This window comes from Arvicanthis niloticus, chromosome 9 (genome assembly GCF_011762505.2).
Source record: "Arvicanthis niloticus isolate mArvNil1 chromosome 9, mArvNil1.pat.X, whole genome shotgun sequence".
Taxonomy (NCBI): Eukaryota; Metazoa; Chordata; class Mammalia; order Rodentia; family Muridae; genus Arvicanthis; species Arvicanthis niloticus.
Window position 1 is genome coordinate 80,177,590 of NC_047666.1, and position 15,549 is coordinate 80,193,138.

The following is a 15,549-nucleotide window of genomic DNA, read 5'->3' on the forward strand; positions in this document are numbered from 1 at the left end:
GGCTCTCCTGCCTGAACTACTCCAGTAAAGCTCTCACTGTGCCTCTTCCCACTCCAACCATTTTACAAATGAGCCTCAGAGTTGGGAATGTTATTTCCTTGATGAAAACCTCATTGGTTTGTGGTGACGCCAGGAGGGGGTCACCACTGAGTCCCATTTGCTTTCAGCCTCAGTGACTGACTGCAGCTACATCTTCTCAGCTACCTTACCTCTCTGAGGACTGGACATCCACCCTACTGCCATCTTTGTTAAGGAATCTAATGACGCACTCTCACTTGGCTGTAAAATTTTATTCACTATAACCCCCTCAAGTTCCTGTTGCAAACTTTGCTGACGTACATGATTTCAAATAATCCTATATGCATGTCTTTACTATAACACTTTGTGGATTCTCTTAGGACACTTCTGTCACTGAAGATTTCCACTTTCTTCATCACCCCAGCCTCCTGAGAGGACTGAGTGTCCTGAGGGTGTCATGAGAGATGTCATGTTCCTTGGCCTTGACTGGAGGCCATTGTTCCTTGTCCCCTGTTCACAAGCTGGCCCAGGCCAGGGGACGAGGACTCCAAGGCAGTTATTGGGCAGGGAGGGTGCTGCATTTAGATCATGGCTGGCTTTTTTTCTGAATGGCAGAACCAGCAATTCTTTATCAGAACTTAAGAGCTGGAAGTTGAGGGTGTGTAAGTTATTTCTGAATTTCCACTTGAAAATTGAGACACAAGACAGTGGAAATCCATGGTGGCCACAGCTGAGAGCTCAAGTCACCATGTTGCTGTTCTGGCAAAGCTCGGAGAGATGGTCTTGCCAGAATTCTAGTAAGAGACAGTACTCACCAGGTGGCTACTGAGAGCTGACTACAGATAAGGTTCCCTGTCCCTGAGCAGGGCCCAGGAAAAGCGCCCCAGGCCTAGGAGACATCAGGCTTTTGTACTGTATTTATTTAGTTTGTATTGTGATGCAATGTGTGTGTGTGCACCTGTGTGTATTTGTGTGTGTGTGTGCACACGTACATGTGCATTTGTGTGTGTATACATGTATGTGTGCGTGTGTGCATGTACATGTGAGCAGAGGTCATAGAGGATTGTCCTTGGTCTCCTATGTTGCCCCCTGCTGTATTCCTCAGAGTCAGCATCTCTCAATGAGCCTGGAGCTAGGCTGGAAGCCAGTAAGCCCCAGCAGTCAGACTATCTCTGTTCTCCACAGCCTCAAGCCCTAAAGGTGTGCATGGCCACACCCAACTTTTACCAGAGTGCTCAGGTCCTCAGGCTTCTGTGGCAGATGTGCTTACCCATGGAGTCATCTCTCCAGCTGTGATGTTATATTTTTACCAACCTTCCCTCCCTGTCTCTTGCTTATTTTCTCCTTCTCTTTTGTCTACCCATCTGACCCTCTGTCCATCCCTCCATCCATCCAACAACCCACACACCCACCCACCCACTACCTTTAGAGAGTGCTTCATTATGGAGTCCAGGCTGGCTTCAAATGTCTGGAAAGTGATGAGAATAAGAACAGTTCTAAACACAACCCAGTTGTGTCCTTCGCCGTTTTAAATACCACCATTCTGCACCAGGTGTGGCACATTTCTGTTCCTATTTTTAGGAAAGACCAAAGTGTTACCCAGTCTTCTGCTAAGATCAGCATCAGCTTCTTTGTAACATTCAATCTCTCTCTTTTTGGTGCATTAAAATACTCAAACATTGTTTCCTAGCTAACACAATAATGTACTTTGAACTCGAAGTCCTATTAAATTAGCTTCACTTTTTAAGTGGATTTTAGAGCTCGGGTGCAAATATTTGCTAATTTTGTTCTTCCAATATAGCCTGGCACGTGTGACTTCACACTTAATGAGATCACACTATAAATCAGAGATGTTCAGCGATGCCCTCGAGACTGCATAGCCTACCTGAGCACGGCCGAGAACTAATTTTTCACCTTTTGGAAACTGTCCCAATCCTATCCCACCATAACCCCCTTTAAAATATAAATGTATTGAATAATTCTATTTCAGCTCCTTATGAGAATTTAAAAGCTGGAAGCTGAGGGTGTGTGTAAGTTATTTCTGACTTTCCACTTTAAAAATGAGGCAACGCATGACAGTTGCAATGCATGTTGGCCACAGCTCAGAACTATGTATGAGGTTTTATTATGTTTAAATTCTTGCATAATTAAATAAACAGCAGCCCATAGAAAGTACAATGTACATTTCTTACATTTAAATGACACTGCTATATAAAACACTATTGTGAAATGCACGAGTAATGATTAAAGGCTTTGGTACATATAGAGTAATTTTCCTCAGTGTTTAAAAGGTCACCAGAAAGAAAAGTGACAAATATGCCTGCTTTAAGCTCTCTCTCTCTTTCTCTCTCTCTCTCTTTTTGCCACTTTAAAAATGTCACAGTGAGTGAAAGGCGAAGCCGCCCAGTAGCAGATGAATTGAGTATTGACAGCTGCGCGCGTGCTAGCTCTGTATGGCAGAACCCGAGGGAGGAAAAACAAACCACATTCACGTTTCCATATTGTTTTTTAATCTTATGTAACGAGACCTTAACTCACATTTTATTTGAGGTCGATCAGGAAGGTGGTTTGCTAGACAAACCTATGCACATGCAGGAAAGCAGGTATGCGGTGTAGGACATTTTAATCATGCACTAAATGTAAAATTATCCCGACAACACATGTGATATTTTATAGTGCCCATATGGTACTGCATATGCAGCCTGCAATATACAACTGGTATCTGGTAACATATGATATAGACACCAAGCATGCGCTGCCGGCTTGCGATTCTGTGATTACACACGCACATGCAGGGATGGAATATTCCTGTTTCACTTTGTGGTGAATGTGCGTTTAACCTCTGTACTTGTGCGTTCATGCAGTGAAGAGGCCAGGCTACTTCTGGAGGTGATTAGATTCTTTTGGCTAGAACAGCACATCCTCCAGAAGCCTGGGAGATTTGTGGTGTTGCACGGCCAGGTGTTCTACACCCACCAATATGGCTTTAAAAGATTAGAAAGAGGTTTAGTGATGAGAAAGTACAGATAATGTAGCTGCCCACAGAGGGGGTAGGTCTCATGGACCACACTGTCTTGGATACTTAGAATTCAGGCGCTGGGAGACTTGAACTCAGGAAGCCTCAGGGTTGCCAGCTGGGTTGTAATGGAGGGGTCTGAAGAGGGGACAGTTACCTCTTATGGGGCTTTAACTTTGCCATCTTTCTACAGATGGATCCAGCTGGTGTTCCCCCAGCCCCCAAGTAACAACATCTCCCAGACAGGCTCTGTCCTAATTATGGACAAATCTCTCAGGACTCTGCCTCTCCCACTGGGCTGCTGCAAACGCCCTTCCTTTTTATCGTCACCACATGCTTCCTACCTTTATCTAGATAGTGCTCAGAAAAGAATTTAATGAACACTGACAATCACGTCTGCACCTAAAATGAACACTGTCCCAAGTTTTCTTAGGACCCTGGGGCAGTTTGTTGTACTTTAAAAAAATCTTTTAAAATTACATTTCTGTTTGTTTATTATCATTTGTGTGTATGTGTTTATGTGTGCACACCTGTGCCATGGTATGGCATACCTAAAGTCAGTGGACAACTTTGAGGAGTTGGTTTTCTCCCTCTACTTGTGGTTCCCTGGAATGGAACTTGGGTCATCAAGTTTGACCGCAAACACTATTTTCTGTTGAGTCGTGTGTCCAGCTCTTGTGACAGGATTTCCAAATAAACAAAATCTGAATGGTTAATTTTTATTGTCAACTTGATTAGATTTAATGACACCCAGGGAACTAGTGAAGCATGACCCAGGGGCGTCTGTGAAGATGTCTCTAGAGAGGTTTAGCTGAGGGAAGCTGATCCACCCTGAACCTTGAGGGCCACCTGTTAGGAGCCGCTGTGAGCGTGACAACATTCGCCATTACAAGATGGCACGGGCATCCTGTGCTCCCACAAGTAAGCAACTAACTGCGCAGGTGCAAAAGGCAAAAGTGCGCCAAAGTCACTGCCTATCCCCAGGGCGTAATATGGGGTGATGAGTGAACAGCCAATCAGAAGTGAACACGCCACTCTAGGGTATATATAACAGTGCCTTTCCCGGGCTTTGGGTCTTTCCGCTTCTGCTGATACAAGAATAAAGCCTCGCTGTAGTAACCACCCGAACACTGCCTCACGTGTCTCTTTTCGAGGGCAAAGGGGACTTGAAAAGGGGCGTGGAACAATCACCATCCTGAGGGCTGAATGAAAAGGAGAAAGGAGAAAGTTTCCTGAGCATTCTGTGCTTCCATTCATAGCTCTGTGCTTCGGGATCCACTCAGACCGGAGCAAGCTTCCTCTCTGACAGCTGCTGGACTCTTCTGCTAGGTCCTTGGCCATGGTCTGTATCCCCTGAACCAAGAGTTACCCTAAACCTTCCCTGCTTCTGCTGTTCCTCACCTACGTTTGGTCAGCATGAAGAATATCTGATACAAAGTGTGTTAGCATTCCTCCACTGCTCAACCTTAGTACCCTACGGCTTTCATAACTGTACCGCCAGAGTCTGCTCTGGCAACTGTAAGCCCCCAAAGATATTTCACCTGTCATTAGAATTTCTGCTCAGCATTATTGAAAAGTAAGTCCAAGAAAGAATTACCAAGCATACTGTTAGGGTGAACAGTTAAAAGCCATTCAAAAGCACTGATAGGCACATGGAAATATTTGGACGCTGGAATTCATTTTTTTCACCCTGAAAACATCTTTAGAGAGTGTGACATCATATGAGAGAGAGGGAGAGGGAGGGAGAGAGGGAGGGAGGGAACGAGGGAGGGAGGGAGAGAGAGAGAGAGAGAGAGAGAGAGAGAGAGAGAGAGAGAGAGAGAGATATTTCATTAATAAATTACTTTTTTGTATAATTAGCGCACACATAAATTTTGGACGAGAATGCTGTTGTTTTTTACTTTAAAACTGTATCTCGTGATGGATGCCATCACATCTGGAAACAGTTTTATAAGTTAGAAAAAAACAAATTGCATGAAATTATATCTGAAGATGATAATGAGTGTCAGCAATTTTTATTATTTATTTATTTTCTTTTTTTCTTTTTTTGAATGTCAGCAATTCTTAAAGAAAAGATTTTTTTTTAGCTCTCAGTATGTGTGTATGTGCTAACTCGATATATTATTTTCTGTAGCTAATTTCACAGGAATTTGAGTATGTGGGAATGTTATCAATACTTTCTGACATCTGGTTGTTTTTATTGTTTTTCAATAATGCCTCTAACCCAGAGTCATCTCTCCCTAGAGTTTATAGAGCGTATAAACGTGAGTAAATACACATGATGCTAAAACAAACACAAAACTAAAATCTTGGGCTAGAGATGTGGCTCAGAGTTTAAGTGTTTGTGCTCTTGCACGGGGCTCAGGTTTGGTTGCCAGCACTCATGTGGGGTGACTCATAACCATCGTAACCCCAGCCCCACAGAAAAACATCTCCAGCCTCTGTGGGCAGTAGTGATCCACCCATAAAGTCATTAACTTTGTTAACTTAAACTTAAACCCCATCAACTTATTTCAACATAAATTTTAAAATTCTCTAAAAGTTCTGCAAACCTATCAAAATTTACGTGGCACCTCTTAAAACCTATCAGAGCCTAAACTGCGTCTTCAACTCATTTTTCTCCCCCAACCAAGTTAGCTAAGTTTTCAAATTAAATCAAAGAAATACATAGTTAATTCCCTTATGACACAATTGTAAATCAGAGGCTGGCTTGGGGTTTTTGTCTAGGTCATGGTTCACACTGTGGACAGGCTGGACACCACACTTACCTTCCCAGCCACCTGAAGCCATGTTAATTTTTCTATTGTATAAATTTTTTTTTTTTGAAAAACTAACGATCATGCTGTGAATTGTTTAAATGATGCGATCACAGTAACTCTACACTTCTGAACCATCCTCTTATACTCAGGTTAATTATTCATTTCCCTCCTTTCCTGTATGTATGTATGTTTGTTTGTTTTTTTTGTGCTGTATTCTGTTTACTTTTTTCTTTTTTTAAAAAATTGGATATTTTCTTTATTTACATTTCAAATATTATCTCCTTTCCAGGTGTTTCCCCCCCCCCAGAATTCCCTTATCTCATCCCCCCTCCTCTGCTTCTATGAGGGTGTTCCCTCACCAACCCGCTCCAATCTCCCTGTCCTTGATTCCCCATGGGGCATCGAGCCTTCACAGGACCAAGGGCCTCTCCTCCCATTGATGTCAGATAAGGCCATCCTCTGTTACAAATGTGGCTGGAGCCATGGGTCCCTCCATGTGTACTCTTTGGTTGGTGGTTTAGTCCCTGGGAGCTCTGGAGGGTCTGGTTGGTTGATATTGTTTTCTTCCTATGGGGTTGCAGACCCCTTCAGCTCCTTCAGTCATTTCTCTAAACTCCTTCATTGGGGTCCCCAGTGGGGACCCCGTACAATTTTGTCCTTTATGTTCTCTCCATCAGTCTGGGATACTGTGTCCTATTTTGTTGATCTTGCCAATGGATTGACTAAAGAACTCTCCCTTGTTGTAAAGAATTAAAAGATGAACATTCATGTGACTGAATATATGATGGGCAAGAAGTCATGTGAACCCACAGAGACTGGTGTGTCATTGAGATTAGTCAGAGGGAGCTGACCTTGACCTCTCTAGAAGCTGGTGATGGAGAGCATCCTGGTCTAAGTGTCGGTCAAAGGGAGTCTAGGAAGAGTGGACTGTAATTCTGAATTAGTGTTTGGCTGGGACACCAGAATCAATACTTCTCTTTTAGATAAAATTACTAAGGGGCTGATAATGATCCAAAGAAGCCTGACCAGGAGCCAGGCTTAATGTGCATTTATTACTTACTAAAACTCTGACTGCATAAAACCAGTAAGTGAGCTATTATTTACTTAATTGGCTTGGCCTAACAATCCTGAGGGCCATTTGGATCCTACATGCAGTCTGCTGATTCTCTCTTATGGTTTGACTATTCCAGACTGACCTTTTCCACTCTGTTGTCTGTAAGCACGTGCGTGCAATGTCGCCCGATGGACTTACTTGCTTAGGTTCTTTTCAGGTGACCCAAGTCACATCTGTGACTAACCAGAGTTCTGGGACCCACCTGAAGTCTAAAGTGATCAGAAAACTGTGGTTTACAGAGGCTGTCACGGATGCCCGGGAACAGCTTAAGTTGTGAGAAAACGTCTTAAGTGCGGGGAAACTAGCAATCAGATAATACCCTATTAAGCAGCAGCCTGAGGGTGCGAAGTTCCACAAATGGAAAAGAATTCAACGATAGTAACCTTTTACCATTTCCAGGTTCACCTCTGAAGTCTAATTTGGATTCATTTCACCTCTGATTTCTGAGGTGTAAACTGTCTGGGAGCACTTTCAGTCATGTCACCATCTCAGAAACTCCTTCTCGTAACTGCCAATGTGGGTTTCAGAATTCATTATAAAAAATATCCTTGCTCCGATTTGTTTTGTATCTAATTGTTTTCCAAGAAGAAATGGCCATTGATTTTTGGTTGTACAAATGAAGGCTCTATGAAATTCATCCCCTAACACTTCCCAGAGTTAGGAAGAAACGTAAAATTATATTTTAAAAGATGAAATTTCTGAGATATGCATGTTCAATACATTTTTTAACCCATATTTTGACACTACATATTCTCTGGACATATAATATGCAGATAAGATACTGTATTAGTTGCTTGGTCCTTGCTGAGACAAAATGTCTGTCAAAAGCAGCTTGAGACAGAAAGGTTCATTGTAGGCCATGGGAAGAAGGGATTCTTCTGGCTGGGAAGCCATGGAGGCAGAGTGTGAGGCAACTGGTCACCTTTCATCTTCAGCCAGGAAGCAGAGAAGGAGGGAGGGAGAAAGGGATAGAAGGAGGGAGAGAAATGCAGGCATTCACCTTGCTTTCTCCTTTTTGTGTAGCCTTTGTATGAAATGGTATTGACCACATTTGGCATGCATCTTCCTCTCCATTGTAAACCTTTTTGGAAACACTCTAATAGATACACCTATAGGTGAGTTTCCACAGTGATTCTAAGTCTAGTCGACAATGAAAGGTAAGCACTGCAAATGAAATCAATCAGTTGATTGATCCATTGATATGCCTTCCTGCGTATGTAATGTAATAAATTCATAGCACTCAAATCACCATTGTCCTTGAAAAGAAAGGAGGAACTGAATTGAAAAGGATAACAGGAAACATCTATATGTTACTTAAAAAACAAAACAAAATAAAACAAAACAAAACAACCAACACGAGACAGGGCATGCACTGATGTTTGTACTGGCCAAGGAACAAGTCAGCCATAAAGCTGTACTGCAGCTTTTAAAGACACTGGACAGACACTCGTGGAGCCCAGGACAATTCACCAAATTCGAATCCCACTCACCAGAAGCAATGCCAAGTCGGTGGAGGTGTGTGCCAACTTTATCAGAGACACGAAGGAGGGGTCTGTTTGTGAAGCACCAGTGCACATGCCCGACAAAAAAAACCAAAAAAAAAAAAAAAAACCAAAAAAAAAAACAAACAAACAAAAAAAAACAAAAAAACAAAAACAAAAAAAAACGCTCAGCATCACTACAAGGAAGACACTGTGTGTCGAAGGTTCTAAGAAGTGGCGTCATTTCCAGATGGACTCCCACAAGCGACACCTCAGCTTATGTAGTCCTTCTGAAATTGTTAAAGAGGCTACTGCCACCAGTATTGAGCCAGGAGTGGAGGCTGAAGTCACTGTTGTAGATGCCCAAGTCAAACTGGTTTAATAAGTTGACTTAATCAGAAAAAAAGTATATGTATATGTGTATTCACATGTGGGTTTGTGCATGTCAGTGTGGTAGCCATGGAGGTCAGAAAAGGGTGACAGATCTCCTAGAGCTGGAGTTACTGGCAGCGAGCCATCCGGTGTGGGTGCAGAGCACTGAACCTCTCAACTGTGGAGGCATCTCTCTGGCTCCTATATGAAAGGCTTTCTCTGTCAAAGAAAAGTCTTACTATGGTAAAAATACCAGTACTGATGAAAGCCGCACAGTAGGTTCAGATGTTTGTAACATTTGTTGTGGGGTGCTAGCCTCTGGGTTGCCACTGTCTCTACTTGCAAATGAGTGTGGTAGCAGCTGGGGCTTGTTGCCTTCTCTCATAGGAGGGGAGGTGAAGGGGATCATCCGACCCTTGCCTGAGCATCTAGCCACGCCTCCTGACCAGTTGGATACCGCTCTGCCTAAATGTCTAGGGGAGGGGCTAGAGGATATAGGTGAGGAGGGACTTGAGATGGTACTGCTGGAATTCAGTCTTCAGGAGGAGGCATCCCTTCTGGGTGCAGAGCTTTCCCCATGTCTGCTTAAAGGGCACCCATATTCCTGCCCCTCACCCACTGCTCTGTAAGTAAGCCTAACGTTCTCATTGGTTGCCCAAGATAAACTGGTGGAATCACAACTCATTTTGTCATTGGGACCACAGGAGGAGGGTTAACCATTGTTTATATCACCCGGAGAAAGAAATGCTTATTGTATTTTACGGTATTTTCAACAACATTTCAGGGAAATATTTTATTGACACAAGGTTGCTACTGCAGCATGGTCTTGCCTGGAAGTCACTGTGTAACAGGTGCTGGTGTTGGACTTGTAGCAATCCTCCGGCCTCAGGTGCCTGAGTACTGGGTTGGCAGGCATGTACTTCCCTGCCTGACCTATAGGAAGATGGTTTAGTGTTTCATTTGGTGTTGCATTCCTGGTGAGCGCTTTCTTAGCCTTGTTTCATTTGATTTCTTACATTCTTATCCTCCACTCTTCAACCACCGCAAAGAATTACTTTGGCATGTTTAAAGAATATTGAAAATCTTCTTTAGATTTGTTAATTCATGCAATGGTTTGTATATGCTCTGCCCAGGGAGTGGCACTATTAGAAGGTGTGGCCTTGTTGGAGTAGGTGTGTCACTGTGGGTGTGAACTTTAAGACCCTCATCTTAGCTGCCTGGAAGTCAGTCTTCTAACAGCCTTCAGATGAAGATGAAGAACTCTCAGCTCCTCCTGCACCATGCCTGCCTGGATGTCTCCATGTTCCTACCTTGATGATAATGGACTGAACCTCTGAACCTGTAAGCCAGCCCCAATTAAATGTAGTCCTTATGAGAGTTTCCTTGGTCATGGTATCTGTTCATAGCAACGAAACCCTAACTGAGACACTCCATCAGAGCATTTATTCATTTAAACATCAAACAACAAAACATTTGTTTAAGCTTGCTCCTCTGTCGAATCGTTCTTTAGGGGTTTCTTTTCATCCGCTCCTTCAAAAAGGGGAACACCCAATGAGTGATACAATTAGCTGTCTGATGCTCGGCTGCACGACTGTTTATAAAGAGAACTTTCTGGAAGTTAGAGAATAGATGGCACGGAGTCCAGGGCTGAGAGGTGTTTCCTGTAGTTCTAAACGAGGCCAGAAGACAATGAGAATGGTGAGCACTTGCACATTTAGTTAGATACACAGTCTTTGAACCAGCTTTACTCAGAGCTTCAAGACATCGGCATGCAGTCACTAAGCGTTAAGTCAAAGAATTCTGGAATTTTCTTGTTTCAGTCTTTTTTTTGTTTTGTTTTAGGGAGGGGGGAGGGCAAGCAGCCATTGTGTGTCTATTAAATCCATCTAATCGTTCTTAGTTTTTGGAGGTTCCCAAAGGGTTTGTTTAAACTCTGCAATGACAGCCCAGGATGTGAATACCAATGATAACATCATAACATGATCCAAGAGCCGGGAAACATTCTGATAAATTCAGAAAACGTCTTGGAGACAGGAGTCCAGAGACCGAGGCTTCAGGAGAGCTGCTGCCAGTGCTCAAGGCACTTCCCATCCCTGGCTGATGTGATCAGGTCTCATGCTCAGGATCAGACAATATGGCGAACCTGACTTTACCCACAGGAAACAGTGGTAGCTCTCTTTGTTTTAAGGCTGCTTTCAATATTGTGCATGCTTATGCGTGCCCTTGTGCTTGTCTGTTCTGACCTCTGTGCTATAGGTGGTACTGGTTACCACCTGTCACTCTCTGTCAAAACCCTCTGTCCACAGGACTTTGAGCTGTTCTCATGCTGACCTAGCAGGTCGCCTCAGTTTTGAGAAAAGTCAGTAGTGTTTAGCTGCTGCCTCAGCATCCTCCGGAGCAAAGTGCAGTGGCTTCTGGTTAGTCCTTAAATCGATTTTAGGATGTTTTAATGACTTATAAAGGAGCATTTAATACTATGCTTCTAGGCCTTGTGAAGTCATCAACTCTAAGGAATTGTTCAAGGCTGGCTTGCAACCTCTGGAAGCATGAAGAACAGTTTGGAGAAGAGCCTATGTGTCTCTACCTATAGCTACAGCTTCATATGCTAATTCTCAGAAACTGAATTTTAGTAATTTCATCCTGTCAAAAATTTCATATTTCAAAATGTTAGAAAGTTAATATAAATATAAAATAAGCATGGATCAAGGAAGTCATCTGAGTCTCTGTTGACTAAAGTCTTCAAGGTCAATTCACAGCAGTAAATGGTGCAACAGTAAGTCAAACTAAGTACTCCATGGTGAAGATTAGCCAGACTTTGGGCAGGCATACTCTCAAATGCTTCAGTATGACATTGAAAGCAGCCAGAGGTGGCATAGTGGTTAAAAGCACTTTCTTCTATTGCAAGAGGTCTTGGGTCGGCTTCCTTGCACCAATGTCAAGTAGTTTGCAACCATCTGTCACTCTCTGGCGCCCTCTTCTGGACTCTGCACACACACACACACACACACACACACACACACACGGTTAAAATAAGTCATAAAATGATAGTGCATTTTGACCCCGAGTTTTCTCATTACTGGATCAAGGTGTAAGTTGAATGAACCGGCCTATTGGCATGTAGTGAGCAAATACAGAGACACATGCTGGTGTGGTCTGAAGTAAATCCCTGCTGGGCTCTAGGTCTCCACCTTCATACACTTAAGCAAGGCCATATTGTCTCACAGGTGCTGTTAGGTCTTCTCCCAACCTCTGTTCCCTTCCAGGCTGGATTGCTTTTAATGGCAGTCGTTTAAGTTGCCTGTTCTGTTTTCTCTCTAAAATAGTTCCGCACTAAAACAGAGAAACTTATTCATTTTCTAATATTCTCTCTCTCTCTCTCTCTCTCTCTCTCTCTCTCTCTCTCTCTCTCTCTCTGTGTGTGTGTGTGTGTGTGTAAGTCTATGTATGAAGGTGAGAAGACAACTTTTTAAGAGTCGTTTCTCTCCTACAACATCACCCTGGGGATTGAACTCAGGTTGTCAGCCTTGGTGGCAAGTGCCTTTACTGGCAGAGCCATCTTGCCCTCCCTAAAGAAAGTTATTCTTCATAAGACACAGATTTCCTACTTGCTGGGTAGATGATAGGACGTATAAAGGGTATCTTTTTATTCTATTATTTAAGATCAGGTTAATTACTGTAAAGAATTTTCCATTCTAACGCGAGGAGAAGTGGTTCTTAGCCCTGTGGTGGGACAGCATGGAGTCACATCCTCTGCGGGCATCCGTCCAGCTGTTTACAGGAGTGTGTTCAGCTGCTTGCCTTGCTCTCCAGTGCATGACAGGCAGGTGTTCAAGAGCAGAGCTGACCCTCTTTGCTTCTGTAACTACATACAGCTTCCCATAACCATTAAGCTTCACGCGCCACAAGAAGACACTTTATTTTCACAGTGAGGATGCTTTCTGTTTGACTGATTTTTTTAGTGTTCATATATCCCATTTTCTTGCATGTGTATTTTCTTTGTCATACTGTCCAAGAACAGCGTGAACCACTTTGTATCTGATCAAAGGAACTACCTTCTACCAATCAGGGGACATTTCGAGTAGGAGATTGTGGACCATCTGTCACATATTAAAGAAACAAAACAAAACTCTGAGCACGCACAGTTTCTCTATCTACATGCCATTTTACGTTCTTAAAGCAGCGCAAATTAATAGTGTTGAGCACAGTTCAGAGCTTCTCAGTGATGGATAGTGCATGTCAAGGTGATGCGGCACTAAGCCTACATCTCCAGCTACCTGGAAACCGAGGTGGGGGAAATCACTTGAGTCAAGGAGATCACGACCAATCTCAGTGTGGTGGTTTGAAAGAGAACAGCCTCCATAGGTTCACGTGTTTGAATGTGTGGTCCCCAGTTTGGTGGAAATGTTTGAAAAGAATTGGGAGATGTGGTCTTGTTGGAGGAGGTGTGTCACTTGGGGAGGGTTTAGAAGTTTCAAAGGCGCACTCCATTTCTAGTTAGCTCTTTACCTGGTGCTTGTGGGTCAGATGTAAACTCGCAGCTACTGCTCTGGCAGCATGCCTGCCTGCCTGCCTGCCTGCCTGCCTGCCTGCTTGCTGCCATGCTTCCCACCGTAATGACCAAGAACTCACATCTGGAATTGTGAGTCAGTCCCAGATTAAATGTTTTCTTTTATAAGTTGCGTGGTCATGGTGTTTTTATTTTGTTGTTGTTGTTTGTTTTCAGAGAAGTAGGAAAGAAACTAAGATGCTCAGCAGCAGAGGGAGATGTCATCTCAAAAATGTGCATAAATTGCTGGTTGTAGTGGTGTCTCCCTTTAACCCAGCACTTGGGAAGCAGAGGCCGGAGGAACTCTCTGAGTTCAAGGCCAGCCTTGTCTGTATAGTGAGTTACAGGACAGCTAGAGCTACATAATGAGAACCTGTCTCAAAAACAAAACAAAACACAAAAACCAACCAATCAAAAATGTACAAATATTGAAATTATGTTAGTTCTAAGAATTAGTATCCCAAATAATTTAATATTAGTTTTGTGTCTGAGTGTAAAAGTTGTCTTGGGGCTGGCAGGATGGCTCAGTGGGTGAAGCATGTATTCAATTCACAAAAGAAATTTTGAAAAATTAAAAGGTGTTTCATGTTCACACGCGTAAAGAAAAATAAAACATTCATTTCCATTACGGACCAGAGACACCCAGAAAGCCTGTAGCTTCAATTCTTTACCTACAGTGGTCTCAAATGAACAAAATCACAAAACCTCACCAGACCCAAATACAAAGACTGTTCTTCACGCCTAAGGGCATGAAGTTTTTCATAAACGGTTTTAACCCACAAATATACACAAACAAACAATCAAATTGTCAAATAGCCCAGATCACCTCTTGTCTCTCACCCAGAAAACCTGAGGTCCCATTGTATTGCTAGCAATCCCCAAATGTGCGTTCTATAAAACTGAACGTCTAATGTTTGAGCTTCTGTATATTCAATACGTATTGAACTTATGACAGATATTACAAGATGTTCCTCTCAGAAAAGTAGCGTATCACAGGTTCCAGCCAATGGCTATCACAAGGAAAAACCTCATAAGATATTTAAAGATACTTTTAAAAGTTAAAGTTATGACTGTCTTAAAACATAAAGAGTGTCAGTGGTGTCTCAACAGTTAAGAGCACTTGCTGCTCTTGCAGAGGATCTGGGTTCAGTTCCACAGCGGGAAGCTGACAACCTTGATTCCATCTCTAAGGGATCTGATTAGACACCCTTTTCTGGTGTCTAATGTAGTAAGAATTTAAGTGTATCCCCGGATAGCTTACAAATAAATGACACTCAAACTATGGTTATTATATTTGACTTTGACAATTATTGGGGGCTGACCCCCAATCTACTCTTCTAACTGGAGGCCTTCCCAGAGGTGTACCCCAGATACTTGCTGTTTCTCTTGGCCGTGTGCTCATGATCCATCTCCCCTCATGGAGCTGTCTTCCTCCTCCTCTACCTTCTCTTCTCTCAGACTTCCCTCCTCCAAAAAGGTCACTCCTAACCCACCTACCTCTAATCCCACCAGTAATTGGCTGTAATCAACTTTATTTAATCAATAGTTTTAAATCAAGGAACAAGGAACAAGGAACAAGGTTTGCACAGTGGAAGCTTGGAATCAGGAGAAGTTACTTGTAGGTCTAGACCTGTGGGAATGTAATTTAGCATTACAACACACAGTGACAGACGAAACCTCAACAGTCTAATGGTACTGTATTCATGTGCATGTACTAACTCACATACACACACAGACACACACACAGACACACATACTGACATACACACAGGCACACACACTGACACACACAGACACACACAGAGACACACACAGACACAGAGACACACACACAGACACACACATAGACACAGACACACAGACATAGACACACACACTTAAACATAAGCTAGTCTAAAATAAATAAAAAATCTTGGTAGGGTCAATGAGAAACAGGCATATCTTATAGAGAAATAAAATCTTTAAGATTTAGAATATTTTTCATTAGAGAAAAATAATTTCTATGGATAGAAACCATATTTTAAAACAAAAATAAAGAAGTTGATTTGTGTCTTTACAGAGTTTAGGGGTACAATGAACATTAATAATTCAAGAGAGATATTTTCCTCTAAGAAAATAAGTAAACCTTGCACAGACCTCTTTAACAATGTTCTAATATGATGCTAAAAATAATAATGATCTTTCCCCTAGGTCCAAGTTTTTAGTGGTTTTTTCCTAATTATTTTAAACACGAAGGTTTGAAT

At 42.6% G+C, this 15,549-nt stretch overlaps 1 pseudogene; it reads left to right on the plus strand.

Moving 5' to 3' along the window:
* Positions 1-8,057: 8,057 nt before the first annotated feature.
* Positions 8,058-8,827, plus strand: LOC117715791 (small ribosomal subunit protein uS10 pseudogene; annotated as a pseudogene).
* The last annotated feature ends 6,722 nt before the right edge of the window (positions 8,828-15,549 follow it).